Raw genomic sequence first — 21,560 nt, 5'->3', positions numbered from 1 at the left:
GACGAAAACGGAGCTACAAATAAAGCGTTAATCGATTCCAACTGCTTTTTCTTTTGCTTTTTAGCCTTGTGGCTAGCTACATTAGCTTGTAAACAGTTTTACTCCATATTTTGAGAACTTATTGGTGGTGGCCTTGGTCCGTTGGTGTCTTTTTCTTAGTTTACTGAAATGTATATATATATATATATATATATATATATATATATATATATATATATATATATATACACACACACGTATGTGTGTTTTGTATATATGTAGACACACATGTATATATCTCTCTATATATGCAGATATATATTATGTTGTATATATATATATATATATATATATATATATATATATATATATATATATATATATAGATATATATACATGTGGGTGTCTGTATAGCTGTAGACATACATGTATATATATATATATATATATATATATATATATATATATATATATATATATATATAAATTATCAAAAAACAAACCATCAGGTGTAAAACTCCAAAGGTTTATTAGGAAATGTAAAAGTAAAGTGCTTTTCGTCTCCCTTAGTAGGAAGACTTCTTCAGACAAAGGAAAAAATCATCAAACACAATTTAAAACCCAAAAAAGGGGGGGGGGGTTACAAAATTACACCTTAATTGAACCCACTGACATACCTTCACATTTAAAGTTGTATTACATTAAAAGCATAAATAAATGTCCACTTAGTGTAGACAGGGTGTTAAACATAAAAAAAGTTTTCAAAAAAGAAACATGAACTTGATAAAAGTAACCAAGAATGGCTTAGTGAAGATTCATGAACCTAATCAAGTGTAAATACTGTTTGTTTCCCTTAAAATACATTTTAGCAAATAACTTTTCATAGGGTAAAACAAAACTCATACAGAATCTTGTGGTTAAAAAGAAAATAAAATGAAGTAATGCTTGCAACTAAGTATATACAAATATAATATCCATTCCTTAACAGAAAAGGTAGTAAGGAGTACACATCTCTAATGCATAATGAAGAATCAATAACAAATGAATAAATAAACAGTGCAACTCAACTAGGAGTTTGCAATAACTAGAATTTCAAAGGTGTTTCTAATAAAAGAAATGTTATTTCTAATGTTAAATAACCAAATACGTTTATTTCTGTGTTAAAACTCTAACACAGAAATTGCTTGCAATTTAAACGCCAACAGAATGCAACGACAGTATATGAAAAAAAATGTTTTTAAATGTTCCTTGAGCAATGGGTAAAGCACCAAGCTGCGATGAGAACACTTTCTTAGCTTTTAGTATGCACAGTTGTAGCAGCCAAAACAAGTCAAAATGCAGCTGTTTCAGAAAAAATATGGCAAGGCATTGCGTGGAAGACACGTCTAAATCAAAACAAACAAACCGCTGGATTCACAAGATGGTACTTCATTCAAGAACCATGCAGGTACTAAGCATGTGAAAAAGGCGGATAGCCAAACAAATGAAAAATCAGTTCACAATTGTGCCCATGAATACGGCACATTGTTCTGCAAATGAGTTTGTACTGTGTGCGAAAAAGATAATAAATAAAGTAGCAGAAGACAAAAGAAAGAAAGAAATGCAACACCTAAGTAAATCCACAGCTGTTGGTGTTCAATGACATTAACAATAGGTAAACATAGCACTTCAAAATACTGTGGGTCTAAACATTAAGGTCTCATTGTTGCTTACGCAAAAAGGTGTGTGTGTCTAGAAGTAAGCAAAAATCAAGTCAGACCACAATGCAGAACCTGACAAAAAAAAAACATACAAATCCTGAACGAAACTATGCAAAATGAAAATACAAATAAAAATAATAAAATAAACTAAGGTATGGGTCAAAGTACAGCGAAGCGCTGCAGAGGTCAGAAAACTAATGTTTCTCAAGTTAAACATTTGTGAATTAAGGTTTAAAAACCAGACTTGAGGTTTAAGTAATGATGAAAGAAGTCTTATCTTAGCAGGTTTCTTAACTTTAAAACACAAGTCAAAGAGGTAACTTCGTTCAACCCTGGTGACGTGTAAGAGTTCATTTTAAGTTGCCAAATGAGTTCCTTTTTTTTTTAATAACAATTGTTGGGGTCCCCCTCTTTCATCTGTAAGTACCTGGTCTATAACTTTAAAAAGGAAAGCGTGAGAAGGATTGTTATTACAATGTCTTGCAAGGGCGTTAGTCTTGCTCTTCTTCCTAATGTGGTACGTGTGTTCGTAAATTCTCTCTTTAAGTTTTCTGTCAGTCTTCCCTATATAAAAGGCAGGGCATGACTGGCACACAGCTAAATACACCACTGATTTTGAGTTACAATTGTAACGACCCTTTGCTTTGTGTAGTGAAGCAACGTCTGTACCCAAATGATGTGAACATCCTACAGAAGGGCCTCACTGAGACAGATGCCTGGTGTCAGAGCCATGGCCTCATGCTCAGTGCTAAAATGTGCATTGTTATCCCCTTTGGTAAAAAACTCTGTACCCATGAGCTACCACATAGGCGTCAGTCTTCTTAACACCAAATTTGTGATAAGCTACCTTGGGACCCAGGTGGACAGTAGTCCCTCCTGTGATAATCACATTGCCACAGTAGTCAGGAAATCCTTCTACACAGCACATTTCATCACAAAAGGGTTCTCATCCGGAAAAAAGAGGTCATTGTTCCCCTCTACTCGACACTCATTAGACCCATTATAGAGTACAATGCCCCTTTTGGAAGGTACCTCACAAGACATCTGCAGCAGCTGGAAAGGCCACAGAAGTACCTCACAAAGAGAATTACTGGCCTCAAACAGATGCCCTACACTGATCATCTCAAAAAACTCCAGCTTTACTCTGTAGCATATTTCCTACTCCAATGTGATCTCTGCCTAACATATAAAGCTATGTCAAACCCAGAGCTGTTGGACATGCTACACCTAAAGAAATCCCAATCCCTCTGAACTACACGCTCTAAGGACCTAAACCTTGTAACCACAATAAACAGGACTTGCTGGAGGGATAGATTTCTGTCCCAGAGACTTCCCATGATCTGGAACAGTCTACCCATCTATGTCAAGCAGAGTTCCTCATTGACACTCTTCAAGAAAAATCTTGATGAGTGGATGGGAAATAGGAAATACACTCTGTGGATCACTTCTGTGGCTCTGCTCGACAGGGGCACATCAAATCAACTTTCTTGGGTTGGCATAAGCCAGGGAACTTTGTTGGCTAGGCTTACTTAGGCCCTTGGGCCAATAGCCTAGTACCTACCTATGAACCTATGAGATTGGGGAAGACATCTTTTTCATCTTTGCTTCTGAGATTTATTTTTTTTTTTTGCAGTGATTCATAAAACCTATGGAGCTTATATGGGAAAACTTGTAAGGCTTCTGCATGTTATTGCTCTGGGTCTGTCTGGGTGTGTGTACTGACATTATACAATGTATATATAATGATTATAGTGGGGCAATTCATAGGGGCATCAATGAAATGCTCATAGATAGCTAACCTTCGACTACTGCTCTGCTACGTACATATAAAGACCAGGGATTTTACACTTTTGGACAATTATTATAGTCCCTCAATGTTTTCAATGGTAGTTTACTCCACAGTCAGAGCAAATGACATAAAATGTCATACAAGTAGATTAACAGGTTTCTGTAACACTGTGCCAGAGATACTATGAATATTTGGGAAGATCAGAGAAGGTACAGGGGAACATAATTGCTGCAGGCCCATTATGAACATGGTTGGTCAATGCTCCTTATGACAGAGTGTCTAGTAGGATTTTGGTTAAAAGGTCACTGCTGTCAGTAGCCATAAACAGACACAGGAACAAGGCCTCACACTGTTCATATAGACCCCATGAATAGCCCAGAGGTAGAAGGTCTCAAATTGTTTACATAGGCACTATGAGTATGATGGGGACAGAAGGCCTCACACTTTTAACATAGGCCCTGTGAGTAGGTCAGGAATAGTAGGCCTCATGCTGTTGACAAAGGCCCTGTAGTAGGCTAGGGTCAGAAGACTGAAGTGAGTTATCAGGCCTGCAGCAAAGCAACTCACCTGAAAGAGGAAAAGAGGGCCACAGGTGAAGGACTGCTGAAAGATTCACTGTTAATTGACATGGTTGAGCTCCTGAATCTTTGCCTCAGGTACATGAGAGCTCCATCTTGCCCATTAGAGGGCTTATCATTGGTGCAGAACTTCAGTAAGCACCTTACGTGTCTGTGTGTTATGCCCCAGGCCCATATTTCCTAGTGTAGGGACCTTGTAGAAGGCTTGCCCCCTGCATAGTTTTTCTTTTTTGATATTTTAAGTTTTGATGTTCTGACTGTTGGATATTTTGACATACATCCATATACATGCAATTATAAAATAACTAATCCACATGTCACTTGGTCGACATGCACCATGATATGTTAACACTCATTATATCATACAAACAACAGATCAACACTCAGTTCACTGAAAAAATAAATACATTTCCTTTTTTGATATACTACTGATTAATAAAACACATTCAGCACAAATTTGTTTGTATAGTAGTACTGTTTTGGGAGGGGCTTTATCTCTTCACTCCATCTTAGTAATATGTGGTCATCATAACCCTGCCCCTAACCCTAACCCTAACATGCATCTTAACTTTAAAAAAAAACATTCCCATAACATTGCCCCTAACAAGACATCTTGGACACTAACAACCACACACACACACACACACACACACACACACACACACACACACACACACATATAATCACACACACACACACACACACACACACACACACACACACACACACACACACACACACACACACACACACACACACACACACACACACACACACACACACACACACACACACACACACACACACACACACACACACACACACACACACACACACAAACAGTTAATCTAACCCCTTATCTAACCCTTACATGAACCCTAACCAACACACATTTACACAAACACACATGCACCTGGTATACGTACTACTTACTTTTTTCGGCAGAGCAAACATTCAATATAATGTTCATTTTATAAACTGGCCATTATCAGAAACAACTCTGCAGTTCTGGCTGTGAACCAAAGCAATGGTTGACCAAAGATATGACACTAATAAAAATCTGTTTATATATCTATTTATCAGTATATATAAATACATCTCATTCACATCGATAGTCCTGTTTCTGTAAAATGTCAAACAGCACCTGTAGCATTCTTCTAGAAAATACAATCTCCTTTTCATGCCTATAGCATGAGTGTGCATTCTGCACTTTGCAACAGCATTTTTATATGCTACAGATATATACAGCCATTAAATATAATGTACGCATTCCTCACATCCTCTAAAATATAAAACATTACTTTTTACATATAGCATCTATAGGAAAAACTTGTCAAAATACAACAGGTATTTCCATATCTCAATTAGAAGAAACACTCACACTATATATGTGTGTATAATGGCTTGGTGCTCAGCTTGAATGATTAGAAACATGAGATGAACATTGGGCGTGTAGCTATGGATAGTGTGGGTGCTTCTTCTAAAAGTAAATATAGAAGCAAATCAAAATTTCCAAAAAAAGAACATGGTCTCACTTTCCGCCCTGCACTAATCAGCCACATCTGAAAATTTGGTCAAGATGGCCAGCTGTCTGACAGCAGTACATCTTCAGCCAATCTCCTCTCAAGGCGGTTGTCTATCTGGAAAATAAACCATACTGATTGAGTGCAAGGATCTGGCTTCCATTGATAGCTCCTTTAAAAAAAACGGTATCTTGACTGATTGTTTATTGTTAATGGGTCCTCTTCACTCTACCAGGATGGCATTGGTTTGTAGTTCTGAGTGAGTGGGTGAGTGAGCAGAAACCTTTGCAAAAGTATTTCCTTATAATCTCTTTACTGCTATGTTTCTTCTTTTGATAGTTATGTAGGGTAATCCATTCTTACAAATGGCTGTTTCCCTTTCTTGTTATAATGTATGTGCTTAATCAAAAGCATCTGCAGTGTGGATTACTAACCATTTACCAGTATTCTTCAATCTGACAGGACAACACGAGTTAATAGTTTGGAGCAAGCAGATAGAGTGTAACATGGTCTACTTTCTAAAAGTAATAGTGCGCTATTACAATCAACACTTTGTTTTTTTTCTTTTGTTTAATCTCCTCTGTAAAATATATAGGTGCTGGTTGTTATCTACTTCATGTAGAGGAAGCTTGTAAGTAATTGCAAGCATTGGATTGTTTCAGTTGATATGCCCTGTATATTACTAGCATCTGTTTCCTTTTTCACAGGTTTCATAAGTGAGGTGGTAGTGTACTGGCATTCAAACAAAATGTGAGCAAAAACAGGGGTAGTTTATTAAGAGGGGGTATAGGGGTAGATTAGGGGTTGAGGTCAAACATAAAGCAGTTTTGCATTGCACTGTTTGAGAGAGATTAGTCATGTTGGTGCAGAATTACACTGTTGAGCTCTATGTCATAACATTTTTGAGTACAATAGTCTGAGGTTTTGTTTAGTGTTAATAAAATATAAATACCTCACAACGGCTAGCTGCACAAAACCAAGCAGTCGACACGTAAGAAACAAGCACAGTGCAGTTCCACGGCTGATAAAAGATGAAATTCCAGATCCAATGTAGTCAAAAAGTTTAATAAAAAAGATGAGCGCTTTCACAATTCAAACAATTGCTTCTTCAGATCACAAAAAGACCAAAAAAACACAGGTTTAAATACTCCATCAATTAACAATAATTAGTCATATGATATGTAAAAACAGTAGTAAATGTGCTCAGGAAGAGAGCTATTTAAAAAGACAACCACAGTAAAAAACATCCTTCATAAAAGAACATATGTATAACCAAGATTTATAAAAACTGTTAAAAATTCTGCAACACTCTAAATGACCTGAAAATTTAGATATTTTTTGTATATTATGTTAACTAATGTAGTATAAATATTATATAAAATTACTTCTGCAAACCCCTGTTCTTTAATTCTGGTTTCAGGGGAACTACATCATTTAGACCGGAGCCTTTATGCACTCTGAGTCTAAGAATCCATCTAGTTTCATTGGGTTCAGTGTTATTAATAATATCACCTAATCTCGTAGGTTCATAGGTTCATAGGTTGATACTAGGCTATCTGCCCTAGGGCATTTATAAGCCTAGCCAGAGTGTGTTTGGCTTTCGCCACCCTTTTTGATTAGTTGACTGTGCCTCTGTATAGTAGGTCACAGAAGGTAGCCCTTTTAAGGTTAGTTTACTGTACCTCTGTCAAGCAGGGATACAGAAGAGATCCCAGGGGTAAACTTATGATCTCCCATCCACTCGTCAAGATTTCTCTTGAAGAGGGTCAGTGAGGGGCTCTGCCTAACATGGATTGTGATTTTGTTCCAGAGTGAGGGGAGCCTCTGGGATATGAATCTGTCTCTCCAGCATGTCCTATTTATTTCTGTGCTGAGGTTCAAGTCCCTGGAGCGTGTAGCTCTAAGGGATTTGGATTTCCTGAGGTGAAGACTGTCCATTAATTCTGGGTTGGACATGGCTTTATACGTCAGACACAGATCGCCTCTGAGTAGGCGGTACACAACTGAGTAGAGCTGGAGTTTCTTTAGCCGAGCTGCATAGGGCATCTGTTTGAGCCCCTTGATCCTCTTGGTGAGGTACTTTTGGGGTCTTTCCAGTTGCTGCAGGTGTCGGGTAAGGTACCTCCCAAATGGGGCATTGTATTCAATTATGGGCCTGATAAGTGATGAGTAGAAGGGCACAATTTCCTCTCTTGATCTAAATGTGAATCCTTTCGTGATAAGGTGGGCTATATAGAAGGTCTTTCTAACCACTTTGGCAATGTGATTGTCAAAGGAGAGATTGCTATCTACTTGGGTCCCCAAGTCCCTAATTACTTTTTCTGTACTTAATGGATTACCACCTATGTGGTAATTTGTGGGCACTTTGTTTTTCCCAAAGGGGTTGACTATGCACTTTTTGGCATTTAGCCTTAGGCCATGGCTCTGGCACCAGTTATCCATCTCTATAAGACCCTTTTGGAGGATGCTTGTGTCAGCCGGAGAGTCGATTATGGCACCCAGTTTGCAGTCATCTGCGAACTTTGTCAGCCATATTCCACCCGTGTTTGCCTGTACCTCTGAGAAATACATACCAAACAAGAGAGGTCCCAGGATTGAGCCTTGTGGGACGCCACTTGTAACTGGTTTAGAGTCTGACATGGCACCTGCTATTCTGACCATGTGGTTTCTATCCCTGAGCCAGTTTGCAACCCATCTTGTGACATAGGGATTGATATTTAGGCTGGTGAGCTTATTTATGATGCCCGAGTGGGGTATTGTGTCGAAGGCTTTTGCGAGGTCCAGGTAGGCTATGTGGACTACCTTCCCTTCATCTATGGCTTTGGTAACTGTTTCAGAGAAGTCGACCAGGTTCAAGAGGCAATATCTGCCCTTAACAAAGGCAAATTGGGAAGGATCCAGTGTCTGGAGGTTCCCAATGTCTTTGTTTATGATTTCCATGATGATACGCTCCATAGCTTTGCAGACCAGGCTAGACAGGCTAATAAGGCAATAGTTCCCAGGGTCTGTTGTGGTACCACCTTTGTGGAGTGGGACCACTGTTCCTGTACACCATTCCTTGGGTACATATCCTGTAGTAAGGCTGAGATTGAACAGTGACTTTATATGAGGGTTTAGTTCTTCTTGGAGCTCGTGTAAGACTCAGCCCAAGATACCATCTGGTCCCATTGATGCTGTGTTTTTTGCTTTGGAGGGCAGCTCTCACCTGTGCATCTGTGATATCAGGAAGGCTACACTCTGTTGGGATAGACATTTGCTCTTTTGGGGGGGAATGGGGGAGAAGGTTGCACTGAACCTTTCAGCCAGGATGTTGGCAATGTCTGTGGGTTCAGTGTATTTTTTGTCATTTTGCACTAACTCAGAGCATATCTGGGAGTTGCCTCCCAGGTTTCTGACATAACTAAAGAAGGCCTTGTGATTATCTTTAGTGTCTTGTGCAATTTTTCTTTCGAAGCTGGCCTTAGATTATTTTATGAGGGATCATAGTTTCTTGCTAGTACTGATCAGAGACGCCTTCCCTTTTTGGGATTTTGCTCTATTATGTCATAGCTTTCTCCTACAGCTTATTTATGGCCATGGTCCACCAGACAGGTCTCCTGCCTTTGGAGGAGTGAGTCTTGGTTTTATTTGGGATAGCATGCACCATGCGTTCCTGTAGGTGTCCACAGAATGCTTTTGTAAAGGATTCTGCATTTTGGGCCGTGTTTTCCACTGGCCTGGGGGCTTTGAAGGTTTCCACCTCGGTTTTGAGAATTGTGAAGTTTGCTTTTGAGAAGTTCTTCACTGTGGTTTCCTTGGCTAGGGGTGGGGACGGAATATGGATGTCCATTGAGATTAGTTTATGGTCTGATCTTACCAATGAGGGGTATACCTCTGGTGTGGAACATAGAGACCCCATGTTGGTGATGACCAGATCCAATATGTTTTCCCCTCTTGTGGGAGTGGTGACCAGTTGTTCTATAGCATTTCAGTTTATAAATTCTAGGAACCATTGGGCGAGGGTGTTTGCGCTTGAGTAGTTTTCCCAATCAATGTTTGGGTAGTTGAAGTCACTCAATATAATGGTGTTTGGAGAGACCTTCATATTCTCCAGTGTTCTCAGGAAAGCCGACTGAGGATCCTGTGTTTGGGAGGGTGGTCTGTAGCAGGCTACAAACTGAAAGACAGTTTTGCCCACTGTTAGTTGCACATGGATGGTCTCCGATGCTTTGTGAAGTGCCACTAACCTGGAGGTGTGGGTATCTTTGATAAATATGGATACTCCCCCTCCTTTTGTGGTTTGGTCCGAGTTTTGGGGCAGGAAAGCATGGTATGAAGTATAACCTGTTAGTGCTGGGGTGCTCTTGGGAGCCTTGAACCAGGTTTCTGTTACTGCACAGATATCAATATTCTCCATACTGAGGAGAGTCTCAAGTGCGTGCATCTTGAGGTTTAGACTTCTGGCGTTGAGCAGCATTACCCTTAGTTTTTTTTTTTCTTTGTGTTGTCTATGGATGTGGGTTTGTCTTTTGAGCCTTGCCTAAAAAAGGCACTATGGGGGAGGCAAAAGCCTTTGCCAGTATTTGAAAACCCAGGGGTGACAGGTGCAAGCCGTCCCTAGCGAAGCAACGTGGCTTGTCGAGCATGTCATCCCAGGCTGACAGACACTGGATCCCCTTTGAATGACACCAATACTTTAGCCAGTTGTTAAAATTGATCATTTTTGTCTTTATACTGTGGTATCATTCTTGGTGAGGGTAAGATGCTACTCAAGGTCAGGGTCATATCAGCCTGGGCTACATGATCAGAGAGCTCCTCTATGTCTTTTTCATGTAGTCCAGGGAGGTACATCTCAGGTCATTCACACCAGCATGGACAATGACAGAGTCATATTTGTGCTTGCTTTGGAGTGACCTGAGTGCTTGTGTTATGTGGCGGATCCTGGCACCTGACAGGCAGCTTGCAGTGACCTTCTCCTTGTTCAGCCTGGTGAGTGGGATGTCAGTGTGTCTGACAACAGAGTCACCTATTACAAATGTATTAGGTGTGTTGTTTAGCCTTAAGGGCTGTGACTGTGTGGCACACTGACTTTGTGAGCTATGTGCTATGTGGGTATTGTTTCGTGGTGGGGGTTGCTTGGGTGTCTGCTTTGGAGGTCTCTGCTGCTTAGGCAGATTTTTATTTAGAGCCTCCGAGTATGTTTTTCTGTGTTTATGTGTTTGGTTTGCTGATGTGATAGGTCTATGTGAGACTGGATTTGTGGTGTGTGTGGTTACCTTCTCCTCCTGACAGGCTGTGCCAGTACTGGGTTGAGAGAGCTTAGCCTCCAGTTTGGCTATATAGTTGCATCTCTCACATATATTTGAGCTTGTTGGGAGGAGGAGAGGGTGGTCTGTATTCATATGGCAGTAGTAACATTGCCTCAGGATTCCCAGATTCACCAGCTGGACTGAAGAGTAAACCCAAAACTGACCTTTGGACATGCCTGAATAATATAGGGAACTACTTACTGACTGATTAGAAAGAACCATCTCATATCAGTCCTGGTAACCTCCAATACCTGAAAGGCAAATTTATGCTGATCCCCTTCCTGTGTTACATGTTTAGCAAGTGCTAACATTAAGAATGAACTTATGTCTAGAGTCAGGATTTATAAAGCTCGGATCTTCATTTATACTAGTGCAACAATTACAAGCACCTAATCTAGTATACTAAGTGTATGACATGTAGAAACTTTTATGTTGGCAAGACCAACAGACATCTCCATGAACAGATAAGAGACCATTTATATTGTATTAGTAAAAGATTAGAGTACAGTGCACTTGCATGCATATCACTGAAGGTAATACCAAGAGGGTTACGGGTATTTAATATGCCCACCTATGGTGACACTTATGCTGAGCTGCTTGTAAAATGGCAGCAGATTAATTTAGACACCAGTTTCAGATATATACAGCTTCAGATAGACTTTTTTTTACACCCATTGAGCATTCCTTGGTTAATAAAATACAATTAGCACAGACTGAGTTATACAAAGAGGCTGGTGATGTTTTTGCTGATGTACGTTGCAGTGAACATATTGATGGAGTATCTGCTTATGAACAGCATTTACTTACAACTAAAAAGAAAAAAACTTCAACGTGACAGCCATGATTTCAGCAACAATTGGGTTTTTACTTGGCCCAGAGAACCAGTTGTGATGCGTAACACACCCAGTGTGAATGAGTTGAATGAGAATCTTGTTACCACAGCTACACCTACAACGGAACATCAGAAGGAAACCGTGCCTTCTATTCAGAGTGCTCCAACACATTCAGTGTATAGTCCGCCGCTTGCAGATGAAGCCCTTTCCATTCTTGCACAGCAACCTGTAGATAGAGCTTGAGAATTGGAGCCTGTTAGAAGTAAAGTGGTCTCTGTGGTAAACGAACAAGGTTTTTTCCAGTCTACCTCTCCCTTTCAACAGGCACAGGGTGAAGTCAGTCGAGAGTACTTCAAAGGGAAATGGGGTGAAAAGGAAGCAACATTTCCAAGACAGCAATTATACCCTGAAAAGGATGTGGAACATGAACAATGTGACTTAGTATGGAATATTTCGGATAGAATACTTACGGACCTTGAATATAAGGTACTGAACAGAGGTTTGTCATTCATTCCTGCCCAAATTGCTGATTTACCTGAAACTGTATTAGACTTTAGACTGTTTATATGTAATTTGTCTTTGAAAGTCATTTTTAAAGATCAAGAATTCAGCTATGCTACTTGTCTTTTTAACAAGCCTAGTGCTTTTATACCTGCAATCAATCCTGCTTTTGAAAATTTTCTCAAATTGTGTGAAGAAGATGTCTATAACTTTTTTTGGTAACAGAAAATGTAATAAGTCTGTGAATCTATCTATTGATGAAAAATTGGCTCTCAGTAATTTACATAATGATAATACTATAGTTATTCGCCCAGCCGATAAAAGGGGGGGTCAATAGTTATTATGAATAGGGCCTACTATTATGATACTATCAGGGATATGTTGAGTGATTCTAACACCTATAAGAAAATTGATGTGGTTGCAATAAAAGCAATGAAATCAGGAGTGCAGAGAGCATTTATGGAAACACTGCAGATGGGTATCATCTCCAAGGAAATGTTTCAATATTTCATTATTGAACAACCACTGGTTCCATATTTACATGGGTTACCTAAAGTACACAAGGACCCACAACCCCCTAAATTTAGACCTATTGTTTCGGGCACTGGCTGGTTAACAGAATCTTTTTCCATCTATATTGAAAAACAATTGAGACCTATACTGGACAAATATGACTTAGTATTAAAAGACAGTAAACAATTTCTTGAACAACTTTATATGTATTTGAATTCTACAGAGTTTTGTGATTTTGATTTTTTTTGTTACCATGGCTGTTGTATCCCTATTCACCATCATTCCCAATTCAGTAGGGATAGAAATGATGAAAGCATTTGTTTTAAGAAATACTGAATACAGTGTACAACACCTTGACCTTATATGTTTTTTACTGGAAATGACTCTAGAACACAATGTGTTTATTTTTGAGCACCATTATTATTTGCAATTGGCTGGCATGGCTATGGGCACTCCTTATGCCAATAGCTACATCAACCTTGTAATGGCAGAATGGAAATCTCAATATATTAAATGCCTAATAGGGAAGACTATAGCATTCTTTCAACATTTTGTAGTTGATCTTTTCCTTTTAGGGAAAGGAACTGAGGCAGAACCTTTACAGTTCTTTGATTAGGTGAACACAAGTATCAGTTTCCTGAAGTTTACTTTTGAATACTCTTCTGAGTTTTCACATTATTTGGACATACAAATACAGCGGGATAAAGAAGATGGCAGTATTTCCACAAATGTTTATAGGAAAGAATGTTATGTACCTTCTTACCTGCATAGAGATAGTATGTATCCATAAAATATATTCCCCAATGTTATGAAGGGAAAAATGTTACGTGCCTCAAGATTAACAGTTAATGATATAGATTTTGAAGAGCTTGGTTAAACTCATTAAAGATTTTGAACATAGGGGTTATGATAGTACTGAGGTTCATAAAACGAGTGAAGTAATTAGGAAGGAGAGGAAGAATCTTGGTAAACCTTCTCCGGGATTCATGAAGCTTGTGCCAGGTGCAGGCGTAGCGTCGGCGATCTAACACCAAATATGGCCACCGAGCAAATCAGATACGAGCTGTTTCCATGTGCACTACCAGCGTACACCGCAGCTGCACAGCTCCCAGTGCATGTATACTAATTACCCCATGTGCAGCAGTGTAGCATGCAAATGAAGGTATATAGCGATTCATGAAGTGGTGCAGGCATAGCATAAGCATGCAGAAATGTAAACAGAAAAAAATGGTTTACATTTTTTCAAACATAAAATCGGAGGCATGACAGCAGACCAAACTCATGTATTATACTGTTAATATATACTAATGGCTAAATATATAGCCACTGGCATAAATAAAACATGCACAACACATAAAAAAGAACATTTAATGTCATGGCCACACTAACGCAAAGTAAAATCGCAGTACATCGGTGCACAAATGGGATCACAATGAAAATATATTTATATGTAATAAAACTGAAATGTAACACATTTCATGAATTCCCCATAATAGTCAATGACACGCATGCTACACCACAACCATGGCACAAGGGTTGCTAAGGGTCTGTGACAGTGTTCTGCCCGGTAACTAGGAATTAGTAGTCAATGCCATGCAAATGAGACAAGTAATACTCAATCGCAAAATCCCCACCGGTGTAAGGATGTACCTCACAGCATAACGGTACAACACCGAGGTGTGGCCTGGAGATAAAGATGACATCAAGAGAGGGGTGCGCCACCTTAGCTGTAAGCACATTGGAGCATTGCTAATCAGGGTTGCCTGTTGCTAAGCAAAGCTGCAGGATAGGGGCGTAGAAGTAGCCATAGCTTTGCTTAGCTGAGAGCACACAAGGTAACAGAAAGTGCATGTGAACGTGGATGAAAATGCACTTGAAACCCGGTAAACAGCTGTGCACGGCATGCACCACAGCTGAAAAAGGAAGGATACGGGAAGACAATAAGGTAATGCTGCAGCATGGTAATTGAAGTACAAATGAGTAATTAACACCTAGGAACTCACAGTGGGCCATCGACAACAACTAGCAAGGCTGCAATCAGCTACCTGCAGAACAGGAAAGGGGAGGTGCCGTACAGCAAAGAAAAGAGAACTGTCACAGTAGAACAAAGCAAAGTTGCAGTAGATCAGCTACATAACACATTTCCCAACACAATCCTGGGTTGGGAAAGTACAAAACATGAAAGCCAGCAGCTGGATGCATGCTTGACAATGGGAGGGGAATCGGGTTGAAAAGTGAAGTAAAGGGCAATAGATGAATCATGACAGCCAAGTGTAATTCAACACCAAAGGCCCCACAATAGCAGTACCTGCTGTAAAAGCCATAATTAAGATACCCTGCAGTTGGAATTGCACATGCACACCCAATTACACCAGCAGCATCCATTGCACAAGAGTATAAAGTGTCAAAGCACCTCACACATACTTGTGTATTCCCAGACACTCTGCACGGGGAACTTTTAATATGTACATGTTAGGGGCTGCCATAGCTTTGAATCACCAGCATGTGTTGGAGACTGAAGGTGGTGTGGAGGCTGATGCTGACAACCATCTCAGGCACCGGAGGAGGAGAAGAGTGTTCAGACCCAGGGTAACCTGGCAGGGGCTACACGATCTGGAGATAGAGCATTACAGGGCAGAGAGGGACACCATACAGCAACTTGTTGTGCTGTGACGGCCATGCCTCAGAGCCAGAAATAACAGAGGTGAACCCATCCCAGTGGACACAAAGGTATGTGTTAGCTTGAGAATACTAGCCATAGGTACCTTTCAAAGGCCAACTGGGGATATCATGGGGATCTCAAAGGCATCAGAATCCAGGGTACTCCACCAGTTCCTGGATGCCATGTTACCACATGCCAATGAGCACATATACTTCCCCCGAATGCAGGAGGAGTTGGCCAGCAATATGCGTCTCTTCCACCATGTGCCAGACTACCCAGAGGTACTGGGTGCAATAGACTGCACGTACATACACATCAAGACACCACCCAGTGACAGGGTAGGTGCTACATAAACCGCAAGGGATACCCCTCCATCAACTGCCAGGTTGTGTGTAATGCCCAGGGCATTATCATGGATGTGTGTGCTGGCAGCCCTGGAAGCTATCACAACTCCCACATCTGGCATGCCTCACAGCTGTACCAGATATTTGCCAGGGGGGACATCCCATATGGCCACCTGGTGGGGGATGCTGGATATGCACTGAAACCGTGGATGATGACTCCCATCAGAAATGCACAAACACCCATGCAAGAATGCCATAATGAGGTACACACAGAAACCAGAATCATCATAGAGCATGTGTTTGGGACGCTGAAATCATGGTTCCCTTGCTTAGACATATCTGGTGGAGCCTTGCAGTACTCTTCAGGGATGTGTGCCCACATCTTCATAGTATGTGCCATGCTACACAATATGATCCTGTGGAAACAGCTGCAGCAGGGACAGAATGGTGAAGGCCCTCACAGCCCACCACCATTGCCAAGGGCCCCACAGGAACAGAGGGACTCAGACCATGAACACCCTGTGCCAGCCCCAGTAGGCAGACGGAGACATGCACAGAATGCCCATGCCTTGGCAAAGAGGGAACGTATAGCACACACACTGACAGTGTAGGCACATACAGACTGACACCCTTCTCCACTTGCACACACAGCAAACAAGGATGGCACACACACATGACCACCTGTAAATTGTCATGTATAGGTTGTCTACTGTGTGCATCCTACATAGGCAGCCCTCAACTATTGCACACACAACTGCCACTGGCACAAGGTAAGTCAATACCTGAACAGTAAATTAAGCTATCAGCATATATCAATACTGTATGTATAGGTTCATAGGTACATGGGTAGGTACATGCCTAACTGCCTGAGGCCATTCATAAGCCAAGCCAAAATGTGTCTGCTGTCGCCACCCCATTGATTAACTAACTGTCCCTCTGTGGAACAGAGCCAATTGTGGGATCCCTGGGGTGTATCCACTGTTCCCCACCCACTCTGCAAGGATTCTCTGGAGTGTTAGTGAGGGGCTCCATATAATGTAATCAGGGATATAGTTCCAAATCATGGGGAGTATCCGTGACAGGAATTTGTCACTCCAGCATCTTCCAGTTATGGTTGTGGCAAGGTGTAGCTCATTACAGTGTGTGGCTCACTGTGACATGGATTCCCATAGGTGGAGCATATCCATTAATCCTGACTTGGACATGGCTTTGTTGGCCTGCAAATATCATCTCTGAGTAAACGAGATGCCACTGAGTAATGCAAGAGTGTATGCAGTCTGGCAGCATAAGACACATGTCTGAGGGCGTTATCCCTCTTTGCAAGGTACGTTCGTGGCCCTTCCAGCTGTCGGATGTGTCTTCTGAGGTGCATCCAAAATGGGTTATTATACTCGATGATGGGATTGATGAGTGATGACTAAAGGGGCACAGTAACCTAAGTCTGTTTAGATGCAAACCCTTAAGTAATCAGATGGCCTACATAGATGGATGTCCTAACTACTTCGCAGATATGATTGCCAAAAGAGAGATCACTATGTAATGTAGTCCCCACATACCCATTACGTCATCTGAATTATAGTGTCTGCCACTCATGTGTTAATATGTGTGTGTGTGTAGTTTCCCAAAATGGAATGATCATGCAGTATGTGGCCTTTAGCTGGAGGCCATGATTCTGACAACCTGTGTTGGTCTATGTGAGGCCCCTTGAAGGACATCTGTGACAGCTGGACTGTCAGTTATGGCTCCCAGTCTGCAGTAATTGCCAAACATGGCCTGCTGTAGTCAACCTGTGTTATCCTGTACATCTGAGAAGTATATGGCAAACAGTAGGGGTCTCAGGACTGCGTCCTGTGGGACACCAGTTGTGACTGGTCAAGAGTTGGACCTGGAGGCTGCTAGGCTTACCATGTGGGTTCTGTGTGTAAGCTTGTTGGCAAACTAACCTGTGATGTATGGGTGTATGTACTGGCTGGTGAGTGTAGAAATAATACCTGAGTGGGGAATGGTGTCAAAACCCATGGCAAGGTCCAGGAAGTATGTGTGAACTACCACACCCCACACCTAAAGTCTAGGTGACTGTAAGATGTCAAACAGGTTTAGTAGGTATGATCTGCACTCAGTCAAGCTGACGTGGGCTGGGTCAAGTGTCTGGAGGTTACCATTGTCTATGTTAATGAGTGCCATGAGGATGCGCTCCATAGCCATGAAGATCAGGCTACTCAGGCTTATGGAGTGGTAGTTACCATGGTCAGTTGTGTCACCACCTTGGTGGAGTGGAATAGCTGTTGCCATCCACCAGTGAATGGCCATGTAGCCTTGTATAGAGGCTGATGTTGAATTGCTATATTGGGCAGGGGGTCACTTTGTCTTGTAGTGTCTGCAGGATGCAGTCTGGGACACCATCTGCCTCCATTGATGCTCTGCCATGCCATTTGAAAGGGCCATTACCACCTGTATGTCTCAGATGTCTGGAAAACTGTACATTTTGGGTATTGTTTTGGGCCCTGTAGAGGGGGAAGCTTGCTCTGAATGTATCATCAAGTATGTTGGTGATATCAGTAGGGTCAGTATATTCAGTGTAATATTGCACCAGCATAGTGCAAATCTGTGTGTTACTGCTTTCATCCTTGACATAGCCAAGGAAGTCTTTGTCGTCATATTACAAATGCATGCCTATTTACCTGTGGATGCCAGCCTTGGATGATTACATGAGTAACATAAGTATCTGGCTAATACTGGTCATGGACGTCTGCATGTTGTGGGATTTGCTGTTGTTCTGGACTACTGTCCTACTTCTGTTGTATAGCCTGTATAAAGCAGGGGTTCAGCAGACTGGTGTCCTTGTGTAGGAGTAGCAAGTCCTGGTTTACCATTGATGGCACGACCCATACATCTTTGTAGGTGCTTAGAGTGCATTTGTAATTGTGTCTGTATCTTGAGCAGTGTCATCCCTGAACGTGGGGGCTGTGAACCCTCCCACCTCTGTCATTAGTACTGTGAATTTAGCTCTAGGAAAGGTATTCACTGTGTGTTCCTTGGGTGGGGGAGATGGTTGGGAGTGGAAATCATCAGTGAATAGTTCATGTTCAGATCTAAACAGATGACTGGTTTACCTCTGCTATAGTGCACCTGTTGCACATGTCAGTAGGTTATCCAGTTAAGTGTAGGGTAGCTGACATTGACCAATAACAGGGTGTCTGGTAGGACTGTCATGTTTAGCACTGTCTCCAGATAGTTGTAGTGGTGCTCCTGGGTCATGTTGGGTTATCTGTAGCAGCTCACAGTTTGCATTACAGTCGTGGCTGATGTTAGCTGCACATGGATGATCACAGAGGTATCATGCTGCCACACTAACTTGGAGATGTAGGTATCCCTGATGAATATGGATACACCCCTCCATGTCTGTGCCAGTCCAGGTTCAGTGGCTGAAATGTGTGTTATGGGTTGTAGTCTGGTAGTGCCGTTGTGCTCACAGGAGCCTTATACAGGTCCCAGTCACAGAACAGATGTAGATGTTGTCCATACTGAGGGGTGCTGTGAGTGCATGCATGTTGTGAGTACTACCCCTGATGTTGAGTAGCCTAACCCTCATTAATTCCGCTACTGTGCAGTTCATGGAGGTGAAATTCACCTCTGAGACCTGCCTAAAAATGGCACCATGGGGGGGCGCCAATAGCATTGCCCAGCATTCCAAAGCCTTAAGCTGACACATGCAAGTTGGTATGGCATTGTTGCAGGCATGTTTCCCATCGGTGCTTGTGTCCCATCTTTCCTGTAGGTAACCTACTGGTAAGCAATACAAAGCCTGAAACCTATACAAGTCCACTAGCTTCCAAGATAACCTTTTGGAGTGATTATGTATCAGTAGTCTGTATACTATTGCTGTACTTAACTGTTGTCTGACTACATGATGATTTTACACTGTATATTGTGATCAGAAAACTCTGTATAATCACATATGATGTTGGAGATGGCCTGCACTGTAGAGGTTCACAGATAGGTAGTAGGCTATCTGCCCAAGGGAATTTAGAAGCATAGCTACAGTGTGGTGGCTTTACCTGCACCATTGATAAAGTAACTGAGCCTCTGTCAAGCATAGCCAATGAAGTGATTCCAGGCAGATTTGCTGGAAGCTGTTGAAGACTGGGGTGCTGTACGGTGATAGGGGCACATAGTGATCTCAAAAGGGCATGTTAACATGACAACCCAACAACATTCAATTTTCCCAACAGGTCTTGCAGCTATAAAACTGGAGTGGCTCCCCCACAACATGTGCTGTATGTTTCCAAGACACATGATCTCAGGGGTGTATATGTTGTTGCCCAGTCACACATCAAGGTTTCCCCTGAAGTGTGTCAATGAGGGGCTATGCCAAATGTAGTTAGGATGTTAATGTATAGTCTCTCAATTCATGTGTCATGTCAGTATTTCGAGAAGCTCACTGGGTGTGGGTGGCTCTGCCTGTTGTGTAGCCAAGCTTACACATAGGATTCATGGACATAGGAAATAGGCAGAAATAACATTAATGTCAATAGTGTAATGGCTACAGCATTTGTATAATATCGGTGCAGTCCTGGTTCAAATCCCAATAAAGTCAGAGATGATTTACATGTTACATAGTATACCTTAACCACAGCTTGCATATATAGGTAGTATTCCACAGAATAATAAACATTTGGAACGCACAACCACTGAAATGCGCATTAATCACCCTTGCACAACCAATGCCTGCTCTGAGAGGTAAAATGACCACTGCCAAGATTAAAACACACAACCATTTACTCAATTTTCACAATAACCTACCACTAAGCTACCTGAGATATACCAACAACAGCTGTGTATTCTGACAGGTTAAAACACAAAAGGGAGGAATGTGTGGAAATAGGACAAACAGCCATGTACCCAATGAAAGGTCTATGCTATATATACATATATATATATATATATATATATATATATATATATATATATATATTCCAGGGGTGATAGGCGCAGGCCATCTGTGGCAAAAAATCGTGGTCTGTTGACCATGTCATCCCAAGCAGACAGATACTGGATCCCCTTAGAATGACACCAGAAGCTTAGCCAATTGTTGAAGTCAATCATTTTGTCCTCATACTGTGGTATAATTCTGGGTGATTGCAGAATGCTACTCAGGTCTAGGGTCATACCTGCCTGGGCTTCAAGATCAGAGAGCTCTTCCATGTCTCTTTTCATGTAGTCCAGGGAGGTACGTCTCAGGTCATTCACACCAACATGGATAATGACAGAGTCATATTTGTACTTGTTGTGGAGTGACCTGAGTGCTTGGGTTATGTGGTGGATCCTGGTACCCAACAGGCAGCTGACAGTAACCTTCTCCTTGTTTAGCCTGGTGAGTGGGACATCAGTGTGCCTGACTATAGAGTCACCTATGACTAGTGTGTTGGGTACGTTGTTTTGCCTTATTGGCTGTGGTTGAGTGGCACATTGAGTCTGTGAGCTATGTGTCATTGAGATTGTATTGGGGGGGTGGAGGCTGCTTGCGTTTCCACTATGGAGGTCTCTGTTGCTTAGACAGATTATTATGGAGAGCCTCTGCGAATGATTTTGTGTTACTATGTGTGGTGGTGTAGATTTAGTGAGACTATGCGATGAGTGTGGTGTGGTGCAAATGTTTACCTTCTCCACATGACTGCCAAGTTCAGTCTTGGTTGGAAAGAACTTTACCTCCAGTTTGGCTCGATAAGTGCATCTCTCACAGGTTATAGTGTTGGGTGGTAGGTGGAGAGGGTTGTCTGTGTACATGAGGCCATTTGTACATTGCCTCAAGATGCCCAGATTCATCAGACAGACAGGAGAGAACACTGG

The sequence above is a fragment of the Protopterus annectens genome, chromosome 8.part0 (assembly GCF_019279795.1).
Source record: "Protopterus annectens isolate FY-2018-M chromosome 8.part0, PAN1.0, whole genome shotgun sequence".
NCBI lineage: Eukaryota > Metazoa > Chordata > Ceratodontiformes > Protopteridae > Protopterus > Protopterus annectens.
The sequence above is the reverse complement of the archived record's forward strand: the minus strand, read 5'-3'. Positions refer to the sequence as shown.